At 43.8% G+C, this 25,454-nt stretch overlaps 1 protein-coding gene across 5 annotated transcripts in view; it reads right to left on the bottom strand.

Annotated features, from left to right (window-relative positions):
• The window catches only part of RESF1 (retroelement silencing factor 1), a 36,332-nt gene extending 13,884 nt beyond the window's left edge, over window positions 1-22,448 (bottom strand). For 3 of the 5 annotated variants that reach the window (XM_061444837.1, XM_061444840.1, XM_061444842.1), the window contains exon 1: window positions 11,753-11,888. The gene's annotated coding sequence lies outside the window, so the exon portion shown is untranslated. Of the gene's footprint in view, window positions 1-11,752; window positions 11,889-15,374; window positions 15,531-22,384 lie in introns of those variants that run through there. The other 2 variants (XM_061444838.1, XM_061444839.1) reach the window with 2 other exon arrangements.
• Window positions 22,449-25,454: the final 3,006 nt, after the last annotated feature.

Below are 25,454 nucleotides of genomic sequence, written 5' to 3'. Positions count from 1 at the left end.
TCAGACCTTTTAGGACATTCCTCCCATTGCTGACCTGATAATAGCAGCAAGATTTTTGCTTCAGGGAAGACACTGGTCACCTTTCCTGCAAAATCTATCATAGCAATTTGATATTCCGTCGAAAAATGTTCAAGCCACTCCAAATAACTAGAAACAACAGGTAGAAATATCTCACAGGGGTCATGACCCAAGATATCAATTACTCTATTTCTCCCTTTCATAATTAATTGAGCAAATAACTCTGGTCTGGTAATTACTGTCTTGTGAGGCTGATATGACAAAAAGATCCACTCAAGGATTCGCAATGATTCAGCTTGAAATTGAACTACTAAAGCCAAAGGGTGCTGTCTATCCCCTCCAGAATTTACGACCATCAAAGTCACTGGTTGGTCTGCTAAATGCCTGGAGGCATAACCAGCAGCAACTTTTTGGGATATACGATCCAATGCCTGACTTTGCTCACTGGTTAGCTGGCGCTTGGCTTCTGCCTTATGTTCTTGGCCTAATAGAGGCATCAATGGTGCAAGATCATCATTTGTGATACCACAAACATGTCGAATCCACTAAATATCTCCCATGAGTTTCTGCACATCAGTGAGCGTTTTGATCTTGGAAGAGATTGTTACCTTTTGGGGTCGAATACTGCTGCCAGAAATGACCCAACCCAAATAGTTCCATGGGGCAACTTATTGGATCTTTTCTGGGGCAATACATAACCCCTTCACAGGTAAGGTGGCTCGCAGGTCATCCAATAAGTCACCAGGAATACTCTTTCCTGCTATTAAGATATCATCCGTATAATGATAAATGATCAACTCTCAATATTTTCATCTCACCAGCTCCAATGCCCATGCAACATATACCTGACAAATGGTGGGGGAATTTTTCATCCCTTGGGGTAACACTGTCCAGTGATATCGTTTTGCAGGAGCTTGCTTGTTCACGCTGGGTACTGTGAATGCAAATTTTTCACAATCCTCTGGGTGCAGACAGATTGTGAAAAAACAATCCTTCAAGTCAATAATTAATAATTCCCAATTCTCAGGGAGCATCGCAGGTGATGGCAGCCCTGGCTGCAATGCTCCCATTTCCTGCATGACAGCATTTATGGCTCGGAGGTTGTGTAATAGTCTCCATTTTCCTGACTTCTTTGGGATAGTGAAAATCGGAGTGTTCCATGGGCTTGTAGATGGCACAACATGTCCTGCCTGAAGCTGTTCCTGTACTAATTCTTCTATTTTTTTTTTTGCAGCCTTTCTAGTTTAAGTGGCCACTGATCTACCCAAACTGTTTTTTCTGTCAGCCAAGTTAATCTCAGTACAGGTGGCTGCTCTTCAGTGACTGCCCCTAAAAAGATGAAGTAATCAATTTTGTATGGAGCTGACTCAAGACATCTCTTCCTATCAGTGCTACAGGAAGGTGCAGCACATAAGGTTTGACAGTGGCAAGGGCTCCATCTGCAAAAGAACAATTGACTACCTCTTGACTAATAAAAGTCTGTTGACAGCCTCCCACTCCCATGACTCCAGTAGAAGCCTGTACCAATGGCCAAGAGGGAGGCCAAAGATGCACTGGAACAACAGTAACATCCGCTCCGGTATCTAAAATCGCCATGATCTTAATAGTCTGCCCATTTTTATGTGATAATATTACAACCTTAGTTGGTTTCCCTTTGGTAATATTCGTAGCAAATAAAACATTTGGTTGCTCTGTTGATCCAAAGTTTCCATGGCCTCTGCCCTGTGTTCCCCTCCTAGGTATCTTTGCTTCAAATGGAATTAGCTGAGCTATTTTTTCCCCTGCTGGTATTGAAATTGGTGGTGTTAGTGTATAAACCATTATCTTAATATTACCTTGGAAATCCGCATCAATTAATCCTGGGACTACAAAGATACCCTGACGGGAGACAGAGGATCGCCCAATCAATAAGGCACTAAGTCCATGCCTCAGCGGTCCCCATAATTGTGACTCTATCAAATGCACTTGAGAGTCACTCAACAGTTACTGTAGTTGCCACATCCATTCCTGCACTGCTGATGGTTGCTGGGGCAATGCAGTCCAGGCACCCTTCATTTGTGTCGGAGCACGAGGGTAAGCGCTCGTCTTGCTGTTTCCCGTCCTTTTACATTCCTGTGTGTTGCGAATTGGTTTATTACAGTGCATACACCATTTAGTACTACATTGATTAACTGGCTGTTGATCTAGACCGTTTCCGGATTGATTCCTATTTTGTGCCTTACACTGAAAACGAAGATGCCCTGATTTCCCAGTTATAGCATTTTCGTTCTCTCTTTCCTTTTCCTTTTCCTTGTACAATTGGACGAACTGCAGCCCCTACAGCCTCCACCATATAGGCTGCCTTTTGTTTATGACCCGTTCGCTCAACAGCTTCCAGCATCTGAGCTACCGAAGTACCTCTAGGCAATATATTCAAAAGTTGTTTCACCTGATCATTAGTCCCATCAAATGCAAGCATATCCTGTAATTTTGCCTTCATATCATCACTCATATCCGGATTGCCTTGCAACACTCCAAATAACTGATCAATATACTGTGGCTAAGATTCTCCAAGTCCCTGTTTTAGAGACCAAAAAAAGTTGGTCTTGTTGCCTTGTCATTTGGAAGCGAAAGCCAGGCTCTCAGACCCAATTCTTGGGAGCGGGTCAAGACACGAGCTGAAAGCCTCACTTGATTTTGTGGATCGGTAAATTGGCCTCAACCCAAATACGCATCTACTGGCGCCACAAACAGTGGGTCTCCTTGTTGGCGGGGCTGATTTGCTTCTTCCATACAAGCCAACTCCCATTTATTCAAAAACAAAAGTTGCAAGTTTAGCGGGAAGCAATGTTTGAACAATCATTTTGATATCATAAGGGGTTAAGATATATGCAGAAAAAATATGAGCAATAATCGATTGAGTATACAGTGCCTTTAACCCATAGGTTGTGACTGCTTGACAGGCCTCCTTTACTATTTTTAAATCAAACGCTTCCCACTCCTTTCCCCCCTGTACGTTATCAGAAACAGGGAAAAGAGAAGGACCTTCAGAAAACTCCACAGTTACCACCTCGTTCATCAATCATCCCTCGCCATTTTCAGGCTGGATTAACACCCCCCATGCTCCCATCACCCCCCTTCTCCAAACCCGCTTCCTGGTGTGGAGGAGGAAAAGAAAAAGGTGGCGCAGTTGGTGCAGCGGTCTCTTGTGTCTCAAGAGCTTTGAGTTTTTTCAAAAGCTGCTGCAACTGGGCATCTCCCAGACCCGCAGACACCTGTCGATGGAGTGAACAAATGGATTCATCCTCTGAATCGTCACTGGAGTTGGGAAGAGGAGGATACAGGTCTGGCTCTGCCTCAGGTGATTCTGGATCTGGTTCCAATTCAGACTCTGGTTTGTCCTCGTTTCCTGCACCGGCAACTTTCCACATATATTTGGCATTCTGCCGGTTCTCATGGGGTTTTGGAGGTTTTTGGGCTCGTTTGCCCTTTTTAGAAAAATCAGTCACAGTCCTTTTCGGGACACTCTGCGGTACGACAGGAGGCGCAAAGGCCATTGCAGAGGCATTTTGTCCTGCAATTTTTCACTTCCTATCCTCTGGGGCTGTAGCCATCAGCACGGACACAACTGTGGTCCTTTCTGACTTTACGTCCCTAAGAGTCTCTATAACTAATCTCCACAAGGTGGAGTGCTTCTGAGCCTCTTTGGACCCTTTACTGATTTCGTCCCATAGCGCTTGACCAATCCAGTCCCATTCTGGAACCCCAAACGCATCTTGTACCAAGGGAAAAAGCCACAATCGTGGGACCATTTTAACAGCCTCTGAAGGGCGGCACTATCATATTGCAAACCTCTCTTAGAGAGAATGTGTTGGAGGAGCTTCACCACCACCTGTTCCTCTTTGGATAGCGAGTGCCCCATCTCCTCCCCGGCCGCTCACCTGATCAGAGCAAGATTCCCGAAGTTTTGCAGACGTCTGACTTCCAGCACCGGGGCAGCGCTGCTTTTGGCCGGCTCACCACCCCCTCTTTTCCTGTCGGTCCTTCCACCTTGGCTCTGCAAGGTACCAATCTGTCCCTGTTCGGGCGCCACTTGTTGACGCAGGAGTCGTGGACAATGCAGAGACGATCAATGTGATCAAGCAATTGCTGTTTATTGAGCATCAGACATGATCTTTTATACACAAATCCACACATTGATTATACGCTGATTGGTTAACATGCCTTGCCAACAAGCTTCTGATCGGGCTTTACACAAAGTTGCTTAATACAAGTTACAACAGCTACTTATGTTTAGCACTAACCTCAACATTCTTACACTGCGGTTTTACATCCTGGTTTTTTGTTCTTAACGTCGCTAACGTTGCAATTTCATTTCCCCCGCTGCTATCCCCGGCTAACCTCCCCTCTGGCCTAGTATTTTTCCACTTACAGAGAAGCTCTACTTATGCTAACTGAGAAGCCCGACTCATGCTAACTAAATCCATACAACAAGTGGTCATGCCGTTTCTCATTATCTCACTGCTGGCCACGCCAAGAGCACTGGCCAAATGTGGAGGTCATGGAACAGCTGCACGCTTATGTTTTACTACCTCTTCTGACAGTCATAATAAATATAAACATATACTTTATTGAATACACTTTATCAAAAACATACATTGTTATGTTTCTCACAGTCATGAGCAATGATTAACCTTCAGTTAGTTTCCCATCCAATATACATGCCTGCTTCACACCTTCACCTGCTTCTCACCCTGAACATAAGACTCAGAAATCATCAGCAACTACTAAATAGGCAACTGCCCATTTCTGATTTACTGCACATAGAAAGAGAATGGAGAGACATCCCCAATGAACACAGGAGTAGCCGAACAGCTCTGCAACAGATCGATCATGTGACTAAAACACCTACACCTAGACTTTTCTATTAGATATTATTACAAAACAGAGGGCAAGGAGGACCAACTCATTGATCTGTCCCTACCACTTGGTGTCAAATTCTCATCCTCCTCATTAGGTATAAAATCAGTGTCTTCTTAATACCTCACCAACTATTATTGCACAGCATCCTGCGGGTGGATGAGACTGTGGTCAAACTGTCTATTCTATTGTACAGAGCAGCTGTACTTGGTAGAAGTTGTGGGTAATCATTTCTGGCAAGATTTTGCATAGAGTAATGGCACAGTGGACAGTTGTGTGTTTTCAGTTATCAAGCAGAATGCGACTGCATAGCTTCTGCCCCGCTTCACATTCCTCCCCAGTGCCAGAGTAAGATAAACCACCACATATCCATTATGTCACCCTGGTCGCCCACATTAGCTTTTGGATTTTCTTCATTGTTTTTATGATTCAAACACACCTCAACTAATGTAGCAGTAACAGCACAGCTCTTCAACAAATCTATCACGTGACTAAAATGCCTACACCTAGATTTCTCTATCAGATAGTTTCAGGCATGTCGCTGGCTTTTACGTCCGAGAATCACCCTGTGATTTCTAATAGGAAAGACTGCAGTTTTTTTATTGGCAATATTTATTATTGATTACTTCTTCTGAGAGGCACTTCTCCAGGAATATACATACAGAGGAAAATATATGAAGCCTAAAACACAGAATAAATTGTTACAGGCTTTTGGTCGATTGGAGCAGGTAAGACATTCCAACAAAGATTTAATACTTCATTCCCTGAACACTATAACTTAACATTAAAGTCTTTACACCTGCACACTGGAGCCAGAAAACACCTAAACAAGGAAAACAGAGGGAGACTATGAGACAGTTGGTAACTCATTAAGCTCAGTTCCACTCAGGTATCATCCAATGTAGTCAGAGACACAAATCTTGCTAAAGAGGTGTCCCTGCTTTGAGGAGGAGAGAGAACAAGCCTGACTTATCTGCACAGTGGGCCTGTATTCTCATCCTCTGCCATGGAGGAGTTCAAATGCCAAATTTAACATTTAAGAGAAGCGGAGGTGAGACTGTGGTCAAATTACTGCTCATAGATGGTGCAGGGGGGAAGCCACTTTCTCACTTTGATGTATTTTGATATGTAAATGAGGGACAACAGCAGTCTCTGTCAGGTACCAGTTAGGTGTCAGTAAGGCACCCTATGGGCTGTGAGTCTTGCACAGTGGTGGAACAGAACTGTGAAACAGAACTGTGAAACAGCAACTCTACCTCTTCTACCCTGCTGAGGCAGGCCAGATGGCCTCCATCTGATAGCACCCTTATCAATAGCCAATCATCCCTATCAGGGTTTTGAGCTCTTTAATCGTTCTTCATTTATCTCATGGCCTCAGGCCTCATTCTTAAATTATCCACCCTGTGACTACTACCTTCAATTATAGAATTCCATTATAGTAGCAATAAGGGAATTTAAAATTTGTTTTCTCTCCTCCCTTGGCATACCTTTCATTTAGTAACATCTGTGCCTAGGGCAGGTGCAATCAGTACAGTTTCAGGGCTTTAACCTTGAAGTACACTGACACATAAGGTTATAGCTTTTGGTAACAAGGATTTACATATATGATATAACAATAACAACAATAAGAATCAACTATTAATGCATATTCTATGAAGTCTTGAAGCCATCCTGTCAGAGCAAAACCAAGCATATTGAACATTCATCCCAACCAAGTACTGGACACTGATTCCCAAAGTTTGTGGGTTTCCTCTGCAACTTTTTTTCACAACCGCTACTCGTTTTCCTAGGTCATGTGTCACATTTAGGACACAGATATAAAAGTCCTCTTGGGAGATATGGATATCCACTTACTCCATGTTGGTGTATCAGCTTTGCAAGGGTCATTTTGGAAGTGGCTTATGGCTGAGAATTGAGTATAGCTAAAGAATCCCAAATAGCATTAGCAGGAGTTTCTACTTGATAGGCGAGTTTATTTAACCAGAGTTAAGTGCACACAAGAGTCAAACAATGCTTCAACAGCCCACACCAATCCAGTGGCTTCACCACGATCTTTCCACTCTTCTGGGTCAGAATGTAACTCACATTTGGCTCGCTTCACCAATGTGGTGTAATACGAGTACTTTTCTATCATGGGCGTAAGGTAGGCACTCCTAAGGCACATTCAAGATTCATAGTCTTTGCAGGTATAGAAATGAGATGGAAGTGCAGGGAGGTCCAGCTTAGAGATGTGCTCAAAGATGTCCCACCAAATGTAAATGAGGGATAATGAGAGTCTGAGTCAGGCACCCCATGGGCTATGGGTCTTGCACAAGGGTGGAACAGAACTGTAAATCATTTTATCTCACCCTCTTCCAACCCTGCTGAGGCAGGCCATCTAGCCTCTGTCTGATATCACCTTCTTCAGCAACCAATCACTCCATTAGAATATTGACCTCATTAATCCTTTCACTACATACCTCATGGCCTCAGACCTCATTCCTACAATACGTAAAACACATGCAATCAAACTGATTCTGTTTGCACAACAGTATATAATTAGCATTAATAGTAACGCTTAAGCTAAGTAACTCACCAAATAAGTGTACCTTATCACCGATCTGCAATACGTTGAATATTTATGACATAGAGGAAAGAAGTAAGCATACTATGGCTCTATGATTCAATAAGGTCGATTGACTGTAGTCACACAGTGGAGTGTGACAGAAGTGCTCAACTCCCTAAACATAATAGTAATAGTTTGGTTCAGGCTCCCAGGGAAATAAATGGCAAGGTCATGACCAGGTCACCAACTTCTCTAGTTCCAACCTGCTCTTTGAAAACCCACACAGGAACACAGTGAGACAATGAGCTTTGATGCATGTGAGCTGGGAAACCAGAACACTAACCATGTGATTAACACATTAATAACAGGCTGCTCTTCCAAGTCTAATTTGTCAAGGAACAACTGAAGTTGTGGGTACAAGCAGTCTAATGTTTACCATTCCCATCACATGTAATTTGACTACAAGCCAACCATTTTATTCCATAAATGTGACAACCTGCGCAAGCCTTTTCCAAAGTCCCCCTGCTAAGCAGCTGGGTGCACAGTGATGATCTCCCCTTGGCTTGGGAGGCCTCTCAAGGTTACTCCTTGAGGTTGAGAGACCCCTTACCAACAGCAGATTTTTGGTAAGTGACTGCTATAATGTATAATCTTGAATCATAGGGCATTAAGATCTTGTATTGATATTTTTTAATTAGTATTATATCCTTTGTGCAGTAATAAATTTAACCTTGCCATGGGACTTATCTTAAGCCTCACTTTTACATCATACTTGAATAAAACCTCTTCTGCTGCTACCTTTAGCAGTGGTTCCTTACACACTTTGAACTTCCCCTGCAACAAGTGTAACTGAGGCACTCACAACAGTTATAAGAGATTCTTACTCATTACTAAAAGTTTCCTTTAACCAGATCGAAACTCTTAAACACCAAGCATATGTATTTCATTGCCAGTCACTCTGATCTTCATTGTTTCCCCCCTCTCCAGGACATGGTGTTCAGCAAACATAAGCTTTCAAGAACAGCTGAACTTTTGTCCTTTCTGCAGGCCAGCACAACTATGCTCCCCCATTTCTGCTTCTAGACTTCTAGCAGTCAGTCTCAGTTAACCAAAAGCATTTTAAATTAATTCAGTACATTTGATATACAATATCGCAGATATATTAGAGCAGCTTTGCAGACCTCCATTTGTACTGATGGTTGGAATCAACCAAATGTGCCCAAAGGAAAGAGTATATATACAACGAGAACTTTCATTTTCCTCAGTTTATATCTGTATTTTGGTTGTCACAGCAGCACCAGCAAACAAGGGTTTTCTTGCCACAACAATTCTTAGCAGTAATGTAGGAGATAATTTGTCAGAAATTACCTGCATCTCAAACTGACAGTCGATCACACAGTAGCTACAGTAACTTTAAGAATACAAAGACCACTCACTTCTTGCCAATTCCCATTCCATCATTTCAAACAGTGCATTTTCCTATTAGCTTTGCTGTCCTAACGCCATTTGCTGCTTCAGATGAGCATCAGAAAAATGTTTTTTGGATAGGCCCGTTTCAGTTTTACACCCATGAACTTCATGTAGAATCAGGCTCTTCCTCCCAGCCTTCCTTGGTGTTTTTAGCATTGTGTCCTCCAACCACCCGGACTTTTAATGTGACTTTAATCAGTATCATCCAACAGTATCTCCGTCAGTTTGTTAACAAGTTTTGGTTTTTTTTTATTTGGAGATTTTTTATTTTTTATTTTTTGTGAAGTGAATGCACTTCATTCTCAAAGTCCAAACCTAGCACAGCAGGACGTGCACACAGAACAAGCAGGTCAGATTTTTCAGTTCAAGCAACAGCCATTAACGCAAAACCCATCAAAATTATTCTCTTCTAATTAACTCATTGGCATAGTCTCAGTGCTTGTGAAGGGATGCCATAAGTTACCATCCCAAGCAGCTTGGTGGTTTGGTGGTTCCTCCTGTCCCTAGGCTGGAACCCTGTCTGGAAACCCGGGTATCTCCACAGCAGGCCTATGAGCACTCCTGCTATCCCTTTTGCAGGTTCAGCCAGGAGCAAGGCTGAGCATACATCCTGGAGGCACATACAGGACACTGAAACAGACAAAACGTGCTGCCTTCAACATCATCTATACACATGACTCACATAAAACAGAAGAACAGACAGACAATTCACTTTCCTCCTCTTTGGCCAGTCAGGATCAAGTCTCTCTTTAAAACCCACATACCCAGACTCTCTACAGTCACAAGCACACACACATTAAGATCCATCAAGTACCGGTACAGCTCCTCTGTCCATCCAATACACTTGCACGGATCCCACACCCTCTTGCCCACTTTGAAGGCTCTCCTACTTGCCGTCTGGTCCAGCTCTATGCTCATTAGCAAACAGATGCATACACTCACATGCTTGTTTCATAAGCACTCCATGCTCACTGTCCTGGTTTCAGCTGTAACAGTTATTTCTTTTCTCCTTCCTTGTAGCTGGTACAATGCTTAAATCATAACACTCACGAATCCCCCTAAATACCAGCATAGACCCTCTGCCCATCTGCTACCTCTGCCTGGACCCAGTGCTTCCTACCCATCAGCTAGTCCACCTTGAAGTCTGCTAGCAAATTATACAGGCAAACCCCATACACCCAATGTGGGGAAGATACACCCCATTCACCCTCACTGTCAACCAGTATCAGGCATACAAGCTGTGAACCAGTCTTGCTCTAGCCACCAAGCATTTCATTCACCCTGGTGAGGCCTCCACTCACTCACTCCAACTGCTGGCACCACAGGTGCCTACAGCCTTGGTCCACCTCCTGTTGCTGGCACTAAATCCACTCACATCTGTTCCCATGCACCTGGCACTCCAGACAAAGTCTGTGGGACCTATGGAGATGGTGCCTAGAACTATGGTACTTCCAACTACTGACCCACGCACCCTCTCACTCCAGTTGCTGGCACCACACAGAAGGGATAAAGACACTATGCAGAAAAAAGGTTAAGAAAAGATCTAAGATGATAAGACTAGCTGCAGGGATCAGGCATAGAGATCAGTCACAGACCTCCTGATCAGCCACTGTTTAGACAAATGGCCCCTTCTATAACCTCGTCTGTCTGTTCCCCCTCTGCAGTTGCACCACCCTCTTCCTCCCAGTCACACCAGGGACTCTCAGGTTTTCACTCTCATCAGTTTAAAAGTCTAGGTTCACCTATAGTTTCTCAATGGCCCATCACTTAGTTAGCAAGACTACTGAGGTTTGTTTGATTCCTTCACATTTGCCTGTCAGGTTTGTTTAAGTCTTCTTTATTGCTTCTCTCTTTTCCCTATAACCCCATTTGACAAGGCTCGGGGTCAGATAACCCTGCTGAAATAAACACTCTCGCATTCTACACATTCTTACCAATTAGCGTAGCTATTTACTTCTTGTTATTATCCCCAGTACTGTTTATACATCAAGTTTGTGCCTCTGAACATTTGGTTTATTCCTTCCCATGTAATGTCTCCTTTTGCACTGAAAAGGTTATTAAAGCAGATGCTCTCATCTTCCATGCACCCTTACACTCAATACGTTTTCCAATTTTATTGCTGGAAACAGCGTACTGGAAATGATGCTTCTTCACTGCCACCACAGGACATTCTTTGAACTCTTGGTCTGCTATTTCTACACATTTTCACTGATATATCAGTCACGGCAATGTTAATATTTATGTTACAAATCTGAAATTATGTTTCAATAGGGATATCTGAGGCAGGGATACAGCTGCAGATTTCTTGTCATCACACTTCATGGTGTTGCATTAAAAGGCAAGACAAGTTGGCAGAAAATAAACCCCCCCTTGTGCTCTACCTGGTCCTCAGATATTAGAAAGGTTGGGTACAGCTAGGCTTAGATTCTGACTGATGCCCAATTTACCACTACCAGTCTGGTCACATTTGATATACTGAACAATCACAATTCCAGATGCACTAATAGCACACTGAACCTTCAGCCTAATCATGCTCGTGAATTAACACGGCCACACTGAAGGATTTGGTCACATTCAATGAGAAAACTATTACAATTAGCTACTTAAACAGTGGAGTTTATTGCAGAAACAGATACAGGTTCTTATGCATTGCCGGTAATAAATACACTGTCTGCAACAGCATGTGCAAATAACAGGTTTTACAAATGCACGATAAAGTTATGAATAACACAGCCTGGCTTTAAAATACAAAAGTAGAAAGTAACTATATAGAGATTCCTAATATTCCTGGGGAAGCACTTGGTACAGTGCAAGTCTCACCCAAAGGCGTCCCTATGGGGGGGAAGACGGGTCCACCCTGTCAACCAGTCCCAGGAGTAAAGGGTAATCTGCTGATGGAATCTTCTTTGACCCATCCACAATGATGTCTTCCCTAACATTCCCACTTCCTTGGGCCATTTTTATACTATTTTTCTCCATCAAGGTGGAGCTTGAGTGACTCCAGTCATACATACCTGTGCGGAATGTCATGCAAGAAGGTATGCCAGCAGAGCCAAACAGACCTGGATGAGAGCCCAGACATCTGGACTCTTACTAGCTGCAAACCTTGGGAGAAACAAACGGGACAAGTCGGGAGGAACCGGAGAAAAATCAAGATAATTGCTGAGAACTGTAAATATGGAAACAGGAGGCCGCTTAAGACAAAATGAAGAATGTGTGGTCAAGGGGAGTGGAAGTAACAATGTAACGAGTAGTGCTGGCAAAGAGCTACGTTTAGAAATAATTGCTCAAGCAAAGGCGTGTGGACAGTAAGGTGATCGGCTAAAGGAGCGTGTGATCAGTAAGGTTGTTTCATGATGGAAAAGTACCCATGGAACTAACCACTACTAACCGCTAGGCAGAATACTATAAAAGCCTGTAAGCTCACTCAATAAAGGACTTTGTTTGTAACCAGAAACGGAGTCTGTGTGTGCCTCCATTGCCACAAATGGCGCCTGAACAGGAACACATCTGGGAAATAGATGTCAGCTTGCAGTGCTGAAGTGATGGCAATGTCCTGTTGAACTCAACGCTGCTGAAAGGAAGCAGGACAGCAGTGCCGCACTCCATCATCTTTTCAGGAGAGAGGTGAGCAACGGGAAACATGGGATCTGAAATGTCTAGAGAAGAAAAAACTGTGCAGACTCATGGAAGTCATGATGGCCAAGAATAAGGCAGAAATAGGAGAATCTGATCTGAGAAAAATATTAAAATGGGTCTCCATGGAAGTGCCTGGTGTAGACAAAATAAATATTTATGACCCTGAGAAATGGGACGAAGCAGGCATTAAGCTCTGGGATCAGGCAAACAGGGGAGACCCCATAGCATCAAGCTTGCTTGCCCCTTGGTGAACTGTGTGCGAGATAACAGAGAAACATGTTGGCTCAAAAGATCAAGCCTGCCTTCTGCAATCCCAAACCAAATCTTCCACACCCCTGGTAACTGGGGCTGAGGCAGCGGATGAGCCAGGCGAAGATGGCCCTTTTGATCCCGGACCAATCAACCCTGATAAAGAGACCGACCTTTACCCCGCTGACCCGCATGATGTGTGGAAAAACATTAAAAAAGAAGCGAAAAATCACGGCGATGTAAACCTTCTCCAAAAACTGAATGCTACCCATCCTGTCCGTTATGAGGCGAACCGCGGGCTGGACGGTGAAGAGGAAAACGGCGTTCCCGCGGGAGCTGGACAGAGGCTGCAGGGGCGGATCCCCTCCGGCCGAGGGCTACACCTGGCGGCGGCGGGACATAGAGCTGCAGAGCACGGGCGGGCCGCCTCCACCTCCCTGTTGCCGCGGCCTCGCTCACTCGCACGGGGGAGGCAGCAGCAGGCTCCGGCGGGCTCCACACATTGTCGGCTCGCGGGCAGAGGGCTGCGCTGCTCGCCCGCCCCTCCCCTCTGTGTACTGCGGCAGGCACAGGTTAGTGCGGCGCCCACCAAGATGCGCGATGCGGGGCGGGGGCAGTCCACTCCTCCCGGTGAGAGGCGGGAAAAGACTCAGCCACTACCCTGGAGGTTTTTCACCCGCAACAACCGTCTGCTGACAGATAACGATTCAGTCAAACATGCTACGCCTCAAAATAGAGCTGCCATAGATTTTTTTGCTACGAGCTCAAGGACACGGTTGTAAAGACTTTGATGGGATGCGTTGCATGAACCTGTCTGATCACATTGCGTCTGTCCATGAAGAAATTCAAAACTTAGAGGACAGAGTTCAGAGGCTGCAAGTGGACAGTAGCTGGAATTGGCTAGAAAGTTTACTGTCAGGATGGGGCATCAGTGCACAGTTTAAAGACATTATTAAAATCGCATTAGCCTGCGTAGGAATCTTTTTATGTATTTTAATCACAGGTCCTTGTTTAATTACTTGTATAAATCATTTGATCACTAAACCTATCAAAAATGCTTTAGTAGTTTAAAAGAAAGGAGATATGTGGAGAATGTTCTGCAAGAAATTGCGCTGGCAACGCCAGTAGACCTGGATGAGAGCCCGGACATCTGGACTCTTATCAGCCGCAAACCTTGAAAGAAGTAAACGGGACAAGTCGGGAGGAACCGGAGAAAGAACATCGGGAGGAACCAAAGAAAGAAAATCAAGATAATTGCTGAGAACTGTAAATACGGAAACAGAAGGTCACTTAAGACAAGATAAAGAAGGTGTGGTCAAGGGGAGTGGAAGTAACAATGTAACGAGTAGTGATAGAAAAGAGCTATGTTTAGAAATAATTGCTCAAGCAAAGGCGTGTGGACAGTAAGGTGATCGGCTGAAAGAGTGTGTGATCAGTAAGGTTGTTTCACGATGGAAAAGTACCAATGGAACTAACCACTACTAACCGCTAGGCAGAATATTATAAAAGCCTGTAAGCTAACTCAATAAAGGATTTTGTTTGTAACCAGAAACAGAGTCCGTGCCTCCATTGCCACACATACCTTTCTTATTATTGGTGTAAAATTCTCTCACTTTGCTTTTAAATGTATATACCACAAAGAATTAAGAGCATGCTCAAAGAGGGGTAGTCTCACTTTGGAGGCTGGTAGCACTGGAGGTAGAGGTTTGGTTTTGTATTAAAATGCATTATAATGAAGCAAAGTTCGCACAACATTTTGTCAAAAGATGACAGACTGTTGGCTCAGGTTAGCAAGTATGCAGCTTATCTGTTTTTAGTCCCACCTAGTTCCCATCTCTGCTTATGTTATGGCAGAGCTTGCCCGCAGACTCTCTACTTCGCTCCATCCTCCATCAATGTTGGCATGGGAACTGCTGTGGAGTGCACATTCCTCGCATACCAGGTATAGCGGCATCTTCCCCTGAAAGTCCATTTTCCCTTTATGTGTGAACAATGCTACATTTTAAATGCAAGTTTAATTTATAATTATTCCACACATGGAAACACTGAAACTCAGAGAAAACATGGAATGTGCTTCCATCTTTGAATATGCCTTAAAACTTGGAGGGAACTTGGAAATTCTGGAGTTGGGAAATTACATAATTCAATTTTTAAAAGTTATTCAAAGATAGCACAAAAATCAGAAAATTAGGAAAAAGCACACCATGGCATTTGGCAATGGACCAGATTCACAGTCCAACAGCATCACACCCTGCAATGCTGCTGCAAGATTCATGGGAATTGCAGTCACAGTCAGAAGGGCAACAGGAAAGAGGCCGTTCTTCTCACCAGGAATGAGATAAAACAGATAAACACCATGGCATCCATCAACAATCAGAACTACTAGACACAATAAAATCTGCATTTGTCATAAACAGCATCTAAACTGAGCTCAAAGAGATTATTCTGAAAGATAAGTGTATTTTCCTGCATGCACCAGACTCCAGGCATTTGGGGAGCTACGCTTCACAAGGAGTTTTAAAATTCTAGTTCTCCATGGTACAAAGAAGCATACCAGTATCAGCAAAAGAGATGTCACTGCTCAAAAGAAAACAAATTCTTCAAGATTGTCTTTGATTGCTTGATGGTATCAGCCAAGCTTATTTATGGCTTATGCTCCTCAGGGAAAAAATTAAAGTCACTTTTGACTAACTGCCATAAGCACGAAAGTTATTTTTAACACAAAATCAGAAAATTTGCAGGGAAAAGGGATCAGTAACAAAGATCAGATTCATCACACAAATTAGCATCTCGCATGCTATTCTGAAACCTGCAGATGAAAGCTTTTCTAATAGCAACACTTTTATATGGAATGTCCCTGCCTCTGTAGTATACATAGTTCACATATATAATGGAACTATATACCTATAAGTATACATATAAAGTTTTCTAGTTGCTAGCATTACAACAACAGAAGTTAATGATAAAACATAGCCTGAAGTTGCTTTTTCTTGGACAGGATAACATTTTCTAGAAAATATCTAACCCCCCTAAACCACTGCAGATTTCCACTTACCATCACACTTCACAGAAACAACGGTGAAATACAGAAAAGCCATAACATGCACTTTACACTCTGGAGAATTTCCAAGCTCCCTCCAAGTTTTAAAGCATATTCAAAGAACTGTCTCACATCTCTAGTAATTGTACCTATCTCCTTTTAAAATTGTTGCTCTCTAATAATTCATTACATAATGACTACTCATTGAAGAGAAGTTTGAAATCTACATACAGAACACTGAAGTGCAAATTAAGAAGTTAATCGAGTTTCTGTCATGGAGAATAACAGCAATCTTTCACAAGCACATACTAGAAGAGCACTTTGGCATATTTCTATTTTATGGAGATAGTTTATACCAGCAATAAAGATTACTACTAGCTTCAAGATTACAGGAGTATTTCAAAAGAAAAAGGTATAGGTGTGATAGTGCCTTTCTTCTCTGCTGATTTGTGTAGCTTCTTGTATACTAGAGGTTACATTATTAACACTTCCACTCATAAAATGATCTTCCTTGCAACTTCTCCAAGTACTAAAATCCTGCTGCTCTTCTGGTTTACATTTGCAGTTTCAAAACTGTTGAGAACTTACAACTCCATTTATCAGAAACAGAAATACTAGTCAGAAAGATCCTAGTAGTGTTTAGGAGTCAAACGTGAAAAACAAAAAAACTGTTCTGGGTCATCAGTGGGAAAGTACTGGAGTCCTTCCAAAAACTATGTGTATAATAGTATGAAGAAGTACTTTGAGTGGAAAGCCAGGTTGAGAAGTTTACATTTATCCCAACCCTATTTTCTTCCCTATTTCTACGTTATCAATTGCATGGATTATGCTACTTCAGGATGATCCAGACCACAGATAATAAAATAGCTTCCACATTTCCACCTTTTTATATAATAAAAAAAAAAATCACTTGCTTCAGCAACCTCATTAGTGTGCCCTTTCAGACAGATGTGTAGCACCCACTGGAAGAACAGTAGCTCGTTACTGACCTTTGCTCCTAGAAGGTACAATAGTCATTAAGCTGCAAGTGCTACCATTACTTGCAGAAAGCAATGACCTGTACTAGCAGTATCACTGAACTCCTGTGTTTGTGTCCCTGATTTACAGTAGTAAGATCATCTTGCAGGTTTTGAAATCCCATCTGCTGTGAAGCAACATCTTCCTTTTTATTAGCACCCAGTATCACTAAGGCAAATACACCAATCACCTAAAGCTAACATAGTCTGTGTTTTCACCATCTTTCCTTATACTTTTTTTCTTTCCTCTTCTAGAGAGTCACCAGCAGGCTCTACAGTTTCCCATAAACCCTCAGTAAGACCCAGCAAAGCATGAACTGCTCTAGGAATTAAGATAGCAGAATAGGACCTTTACTTTCTTCACTGTATTCAGCTTTCCCTCCTGACCCCTAAATCAGTGGGTGAGGAGTATTCATCTCCCTCCTGTGCCCACTTGTTGACTGTGGGTCATCAACAAAGAGAAAAAAGGCTCAACATCAAACTAACAGGCTAGTTATTGCACTGATTAGGATCAGGACTGACCACAAACACCATGACAGTGCCACACATCCCCAACCCACTGACACGTTGCTCATGGTTGCAGCAAACGAAACTGAGCACATACAAGATTTAAGAAACCACTTCCTTGTTTGCACCCCGCAGCCAAAAGTCAGCAGACCCGGGTGGTGTCTCAGAAGGTTGTAGTGAGCAGCTTGGCTGCTCTATTATGGACAAAGGCCTGCCTGAGAAGGACACCCCCTCACCTGGCCAGGTGCATTATCACACTGTCACAAATTAGTAGTTCAGGGTTGCTCAAATAATCACTAAAAGCATTAGCAAAAGTAGTTTAAATATGTAAGTATAACATACAAGTTCAATGGCAAGGTTCACTCTATTACTACATGAATGAAACACAGAATAGTTAGGGTTGGAAAAAAACACAGGAAAATCAAGTTAGAATTTAGAATGATTCACAGAGAGATTGAACACACATACGGATAAGGGAGACCCCGCCATTGAGTCATGAGGTTCCGGGTGGACCCCCTTGCTTTCTAAACTGATAAAGCTCAGGTGCAGATGAATCCAACCTCAGTCCCAGGCTTAGTCAATTGTTTATGTATAAAGGGTTACATGTGTAATCAATTAGGATCACCTAAAGGATCACTTCCCAAGATATCAGCAAATGGTAATCTTAATATGATGTTGTAGAAGTACCAGTTCACAATAGATGGGCTTTTAACCCAGCTTTTGACCTGGCAGCAGTCTGCACTTTTAAGGTAGATCACAAAAACTAGCAACTGTCTAAGGTTTATTCAGTTTAAGATGGATCACAAGATTTATCAGCAGTCTATCACTGCAGGGGGGTTGGGCTAGATGATCTCCAGAGGTGCCTTCCAACCCTAACAATTCTGTGATTCTGTGACTAATTTAACATTAACAAAGTTAGTCAACAGGATTACTGTAGTCACAACAGTGACTTAAGTACAGATCCAAGATGCCAACATTCATACTATACTTGCAATAGGGTAATGAAATCAATTTATACACAGATATACACACACACATAAAGGTATACTGTTTTAGCAAATGTCGACAGAAGGAACACAGACACCAGTAACAGAGTAGGTTTATTCTACTGTCTATGTCAAGGTAACACAGGAATAAAGTAATGCATTTAGCTAAAATAACAAACTTATGATACTCTAGTTTTAAGCAGCAAAGCAAATAGGGTAATGCATCATTACTACATAAGGTTAACTACAGTGATTAAGAAAGATACATCACCAGTTGCCCTTATACTTGACCATCATCCAGATCCGGAATTGCTGGAGAGTCCCAGTTGCAGTGAGGATATAGACAACCGTTCCCAGCAATTGGCAGGTCCTACACAGTGCATCCACTCATAGGTGAGGTCTCCAAAGTCACTGCAAGAGGGTCCAGCTTATGTGTAGATGAATAAACATCTTGCAAAACTTCATGTGCGGAAACATTTGGTGTCACCCTCCCTGTTGGATTCTGCCCAAAGCCTGGCCAAGACTTAAGAAGAAGCCCAAGGGAGTATTTCAGGTTTCATCACATATTTCCCAACAAAGCCAGACATCCGATTTCAGGGCCTTGTAATACGTCTCTAAATAAAGAGGCATCATTCTGCTAGTTACTATTACATAGTAAGCATTACAACAAAGCTTTTATAGATTGGCATCAAAATATATATATTCATACTAAAACAGATAATATATTACATATGCAATTAATACTATGCATATAGCAAGATATATATTATCGGGTTGTGAGATTCATCTAGAGGTCAACTTTGGTTAGAGCCTACTGTTCAGGCCTCAGTACTTCAATACTTTATATACCTGTTAAAAATTCCCATTGAGTTCAGTGAAATATTCACATCAAATATCTCAGCACTTCTCAGTGGGTGAGGGTTGAGCCTCAAGAAGTGGGGAGTCTTCGATCAAGGCCCCACCATCGGCTTTTGGGGACAGTCCTTTGATTATCTCAAACTTGAGATTTCATGACCTCTGAGAGGCCTCCCACTTAGAGGGAGATGCAGGTCGCAGCCCAGTGTGGTCCAGGAGAGCGCAAAGGGCTTCACTTAGGACAACTGTGTACAGGGTGGCAAGATGACCGGCTTTAGTCATCAGTAAGTTTCCATCCTGGCCACAACCTGAGTCAGTAATTACTAGAAACAGTTTAGAACTCCAGTAACAGTGGTATTGTTCCACTAAGGCTACGATTAGGGGAAGGAACATTATGAGGCTGTCAGGATGATTGATTATTCCTGCTCTCACTTCCAACCTTGGATAGGCAACAGGAATTCCTGGTATAGTCAATGCTGTCTTCCACTTTAGCCATGCAAATGTTCCTTGTACAGTCAAGAGACACTTCACTACCCAACCCATTACAGAAAGGCCAATGAATTCCTGAGATCAGAGTGGCCCAGAGGATGGGAGGTGGGGAAATATACCACCATACGCCCTTATACTCAATCAGAGGTGACTAAGAGAACACAACAAGCCCCTTTTAACCACTTTTCATCACAAAAAGAGGGGGGAAGCTGGGAAACAGTGTTCTGTATAATTTTTGTAAACAAAAATATTCTACTGCCAAAACACTTTTGCCTGCTGGCTTTTAAAAAGCCAGTGTTTGAAGACCAGTCTCCTGCAGATCATAATATTTTACTGATCTGCAATTATTGTAGTTGAAGAGTGGTAGGAAGTGAAAAAGCATTTGTGCTTTAAGTAGAAAACAGAACCAAAACGGCAAAATAAAAGTTCTTCTAAAAACCTGGCAGACCAATGACCTGGAGAAACAGTTTTATGATAAACAGTTTTAGATACTATTAAGCGGGAAATCAAAACATTCCAACAACAAACTTGATATTGGTTCAAAGAAATCACTCCACAGTACACATTGTAAAGTAAAGCACAAACTTTTATTGGCGCCAGAAGACTGTGGGGGTTCAAACCTCCATACATATGTCATGAGCAGTGAATCTTGGGAGTTTTTATACCTACTTTTCACCTTGATATAATTTTATCTAACATATATGCTCATACAATTCAGTAAGTTACATAACTTGTGGTTTTCTTATCCTATTGTGCACTTGGGTTAGGGCTACAAGGGTAGTCTATGGGTTAGTATTAATCAGCATTCTTACAACTGTCTACCTTTTAGCTTAGTATTACTGATTAAATGCAAATACCTGCAAGCTACATGCTTGGTTCTTTGTTCAAATTCTCATCATATTTTGCCTTTAGGGATGCCCCTGCTTATAAGCAACTTCTAGAAGCAGATGAAAGAATGCCTACATACCCAAGTTCTAACTTATTGTATATCATGCCCTAACAGGAGGGCAGGTCCTTACTTGCACACGGGTTTCTATTAAGCAGTTGTGGTTTTAATACTGATGCTAAATAGCAAAGTTATGTTAAGCAGGGCCTAATGGTTTGGTCTCAATATGAAGCATGTTGTAATGCTTTGAGGTTTGGGTTTGTTTGTTGTTTTTTTTTTTTTTTCTGCCAAAACATCAGACAATATATTATTTCCTGAAAACAAACAAAAAAATACTGTTTAAGATGCATGAAGCGGGCTTCATCCTTTAACTCTTAAGCACCTTACTGCAGTGAGTTAATGAAGAGTGAACCACCAGTTCCTGATAAACACCCTCAGAGCGACCTCAGCATACTGGCTAAGGCTTTGCTTCCAGACGCAGGGAAACTTTTATACTGGCACAGCTATTGAGAGTAACAGATTTAATTTTGTGGACAGTAATATAAAAGTGATCATTAACACAAGTCTGCTTCCTCTGCCAAGAACATCCACTTTAACTGTTTTGGGACACTGGCTTGTTAATTCAAGGAAACAGGGAGATAAGAGCCCAGTGAGGAGCTTTTGATGTTAGCGACAAGTTTTACTCCCATTATTATCAGATGCAAGAGCTAGAAAACATTTACCAAAAGTCAAAATGAGCTGGGTTTGTTTTGTTCTACTTTTAAATCGTCCCAGGAGGCTAGTTATGAGCCAGGAAAGGCCCAACATTACCACAGAGCTCCTAGAAAGAGTTGAATCAACCTCATAACTTCTAGGAAAACAACCTCCAGCATTCCCACGGGCTTCTGAAGAATATCCAGTGCTTCAGGGGAAAACTCACTAACGTCCTACCTGATGCCCTTCTATTTCATCATCTAAAACATATTTCCCAGAGCACATAAAGAGAGCTGACAAAGTATTGATGGGGTACTTGCCTTTTTGCCTCACATTTCCATCTGCCTTTCCAGATGGAATAAGCTAAGCAATCCTTTCAACCGCACTATTCAAGACAACCCTTCCAAGAAACAGCAACCTATACCTCTAAAACCATTTTATTTTCCCGTTATATAAATAGGCTTATTAGTTCAACTACAACAGTCGACTCCAGGTGGCCCTCTTACACAAGCCCGAGCACCGGCTCCTCACCGCTTAACCTCGCCATGCCTACTTGAAAGGCTGAAGCAAAAATCACAGAAAGCACAGGACTCCCAGGGCAAGAGCTTAAAACACAGGAGACCCGAAACACGGAGCGCACAACCCTCAAAGCATTACTTCTCGCGGGTCTTTAATAACATCTTTCAGTCTTACCGCCTTCAATCGCCATACAATAAAGACTATAAACTTCTGCTTAAGGTGATAAGGGCGGAGGGGGGGGGGTTCTAGAGACAAACAGCTCAGAGGACAACCGCACCCGCGGGTCTCATTGTGTTTCCTCAGCTACTTACACGACGCTTAAGCGCCGTTAATTTGATCTCCGAGACAAGCAGCGAACTCACAACCTGCCAGCCCCCGCTCTGCACCAGCTCCCGCTGGCCATGCCCCTCGCCTGTCAGGACGGTACCGCCATGCTGCGGGCTTCAGGGCCGCCTCCATCGCCGCTTCCCCGGTCCAACAGAGAGGAGCCGGGGAAGGCCTCACCGGCCCAGCCCAAGATAACTGCCGCACCACCCGCCCCGAGCCCCGCCAGAGGAGCAGCGCGGCCCTTACCGGCGGCCCGAGGAGCGACTCTCCACAGCGGCGGCGTCCCCGGCCTCGAGAGCGGAAGAGAGCACGGGCCCACCGTGGGTCCCCCACTGCCGCTTCCCCGTCTTCTACTACCCGCTGCCCGTCCTCACCAAGCCTGGAGAGTCGCTCCGCGCTTTGAGGCGGAGCCAAGAACCACTAGCTCCGGTGAGAGACGGAAGGAGCCCTCTGCCAGCAGCGGGACGAGCAACAAGGCCCACCCCCAGGCGGAGCCTTCGGCGTGGGGGGTGGGATCGCTGGTTCCCGCCGCACTGCCCAGCCAGGCCGTGAGGGGCCTGAGGCGGGCCCATCGCGCAAGCCCAGGCGAGAAGCGGTAGGAAGGCAGCGGTGTACGGTTCAGGCGCTGGCCGGTGCCGCCTGGGAGGGCAGGCAGCAGGAGCTTGCCTGTGTAAGGAATACCAGAATGATTCGTGTCAGGAACTTGGGAGTGCTGGTCGCTGTTGTACTATGTCCCCCTGTGATCATTATACCATGTGTGAGATGTGTAATAATGCCCATGACTATGATGGACATTTCTGTCAAAGCGATAATGATGTGATGAGTAAATTCCTGTTTGTTAATCAAATTTCGCTTGCTTAAGAGTTACTGGAAAATTACAGCACCTTGACATTTTGCTTATAGACCGCAAGCATCGGTAAAGTAAACAATGTATGGGGGAAGGAGATAAGGAGCCTTCCTCCCCACACCCACCGGGAGGCAGAATGAGACCCCTTATCTACAGATCACACAGACGCAGAGTATGACAGGAAGTGACACGTATATCGGATGAAGAAGAGTATAAAACCAGTGACTTTGGGGAAGTGGATGCGTGCCGTTGGCGGAGCAGAGACTCCCCGGCCGCCCAGCGCTGTTTTGCTTGCTGTTGCTTGCTCAATAAACCGATTTGAGTCATTGGTCTGGTTCTCGTCAATTTATTTGAGCCACATTTATAACAATTTTGGTGCCGTGACTTGGATAGAGGTAATCTGGTGTGAAGCCCCACACAGGGGAGGCACCCCGCTGTATAGTGGCCTTTGCTTGGGTGCTATCTCACCATACCCTCTACCTACGAATCCTAAATTCGACAGCAAGCAAAAGAAAGCCGGCAACCCCATAATCTTTGTGCACGAAGCTCCGAACGAAGATGCAGGAGTGCGTAAGTATAGGCTGGTTACCCGTTCGGTTGGGGTTGGGTATCCCAGAGTGTGCCTGTGTGAGACATCCAATTAAGGATGAAGCAAGTGCGGACCCCTTAGTAGTGCGGTTCCCATCTCCTGCGAGGGACTGGGCCACGAACAGGGGGCAAAAAGACTGTGTGTGTGTGAGAAGGCACTCCGGAAGATGGGACAGAAGAAAAGCAAGCCTTCTGATTCTATGGGGGGTTCGGAACTTAAGGCTAAGCTACCCCAGATACCACCGGATAGTCCGTTGGGATTGATGATTAAATATTGGGATGACTACCCTTCTAAGCGGGGTAAGGACAAAGTAAAAATGGTACATTACTGTATGGAAGTCTGGGGAGGTAAGCAAATTAGAGGTGATCATTTATATTGGCCCATATTTGGGTCCTTTGAGTACTGGATCTGCCAGGCTTTAAATATTTACATTAATTCAAAGGAACCATTTAGTTTGGAGGAAAGCGAGTATGCACATTTATGTATAGGGTCAGAGACTAGGACAAATTTATATCCTTTAAAAGAAAGAAAAGGGGGGACAAAGAAGAAGACGTGGAGTGAGGATGAAATCCCCATTTCGCCTCCCCCTTATATACCACCACCGCCGCCGCTGCAGCCCTCTCCTCCTCCAACAGCTCCAAACTACCCCAGTGATTCAGATTCTACCCCTAGTTCCCCCGAGGAGGACAGGCGGGTGACCCGGAGCCAAAGTAGGGCAAGGGAAAGCAGGGGTAATCTATATCCCCTCTGGGAGGTTGCAATGAGAGGATTCGCAACCTGGTATGGGATATGTCTCTGTCCCTTTGAACTCAGGAGACATTAGAGACTTCAAGAAGGAAATGGGTAACTTATTAGAGGATCCCCTGGGAGTTGCAGAACGAGTAGATCAGTTTTTGGGTCCCAACGTTTACACCTGGGATGAACTGCAGGCTATATTGGGTATTTTGTTCACGGCAGAAGAAAGGGATATGATCCAGAGGGCCTGAATGAGGATTTGGGACCGGCAACATCAGCAAGGTCCTGCGGCGGATGTTAAGTGGCCCCTCCAGAGACCTAATTGGAATAATCAAAATGAAATGGATAGAGGCCATATGCAGGACTTAAGGACTATCATAGTTCAGGGGATAAGGGAATCTGTCCCTAGGGGACAAAATATTAATAAGGCCTTCAGTGAACACCAGAAGAAAGACAAAACCCCTATGGAATGGTTAGAGAGACTTAGAAAAAAATCTCCAACTTTATTCAGGGCTAGATCCTAGCACTCCGGTAGGGCAAGCCTTACTGAAAACACAATTTGTAGCTAAATCATGAATGGATATTAGGAAGAAGCTGGAAAAAATAGAAGATTGGCAGGACCGCGGTTTAGATGAACTACTGAGAGAAGCTCAGAAGGTATATGTTCGTAGGGAAGAGGAGACGCACAAGGAGCAGGCTAGAATGCTGGTAGCGGCGGTCAGAGGACAGAGGGTACCCACTCCTAGGAAGGTGCCTGAATCCCGACAATCGGGATCGGGACCCTGGAGGCCTCCAAGGGAAAAAGAACGAGGAACGGTGGTTTGTTTCTATTGTGGAGGAAAAGGACATGTTAAGAAAGACTGTAGAAAGAGGATGATGGATGAGAAGATATTCAAGGAAGATTAGGGGTGTCAGGGGCTCTATCTGCTGGGGACTCGAGAAAGAACAGAGCCCTTGATAAAATTAAAAGTGGGTCCCTGGCAACAAGAAGTTGAGTTCCTAGTGGACTCAGGAGCGGAAAGATCAACTGTTCCAGAATTGCCCCGAGGATGTAAGATATCCCCGGAGACGGTACAGGTTATTGGAGCAAAAAGAGAACCTTTTGGAGTACCTGTAATAAAGGATGTACTTTTTGAAACGCATTC

This window comes from Pezoporus flaviventris, unplaced genomic scaffold (assembly GCF_033815535.1).
Source record: "Pezoporus flaviventris isolate CSIRO_AGI_PZ_B2104156 unplaced genomic scaffold, CSIRO_AGI_Pfla_v1 ptg000002l, whole genome shotgun sequence".
Lineage (NCBI taxonomy): Eukaryota > Metazoa > Chordata > Aves > Psittaciformes > Psittacidae > Pezoporus > Pezoporus flaviventris.
This window is presented reverse-complemented; position numbering and strand designations above follow the sequence as displayed.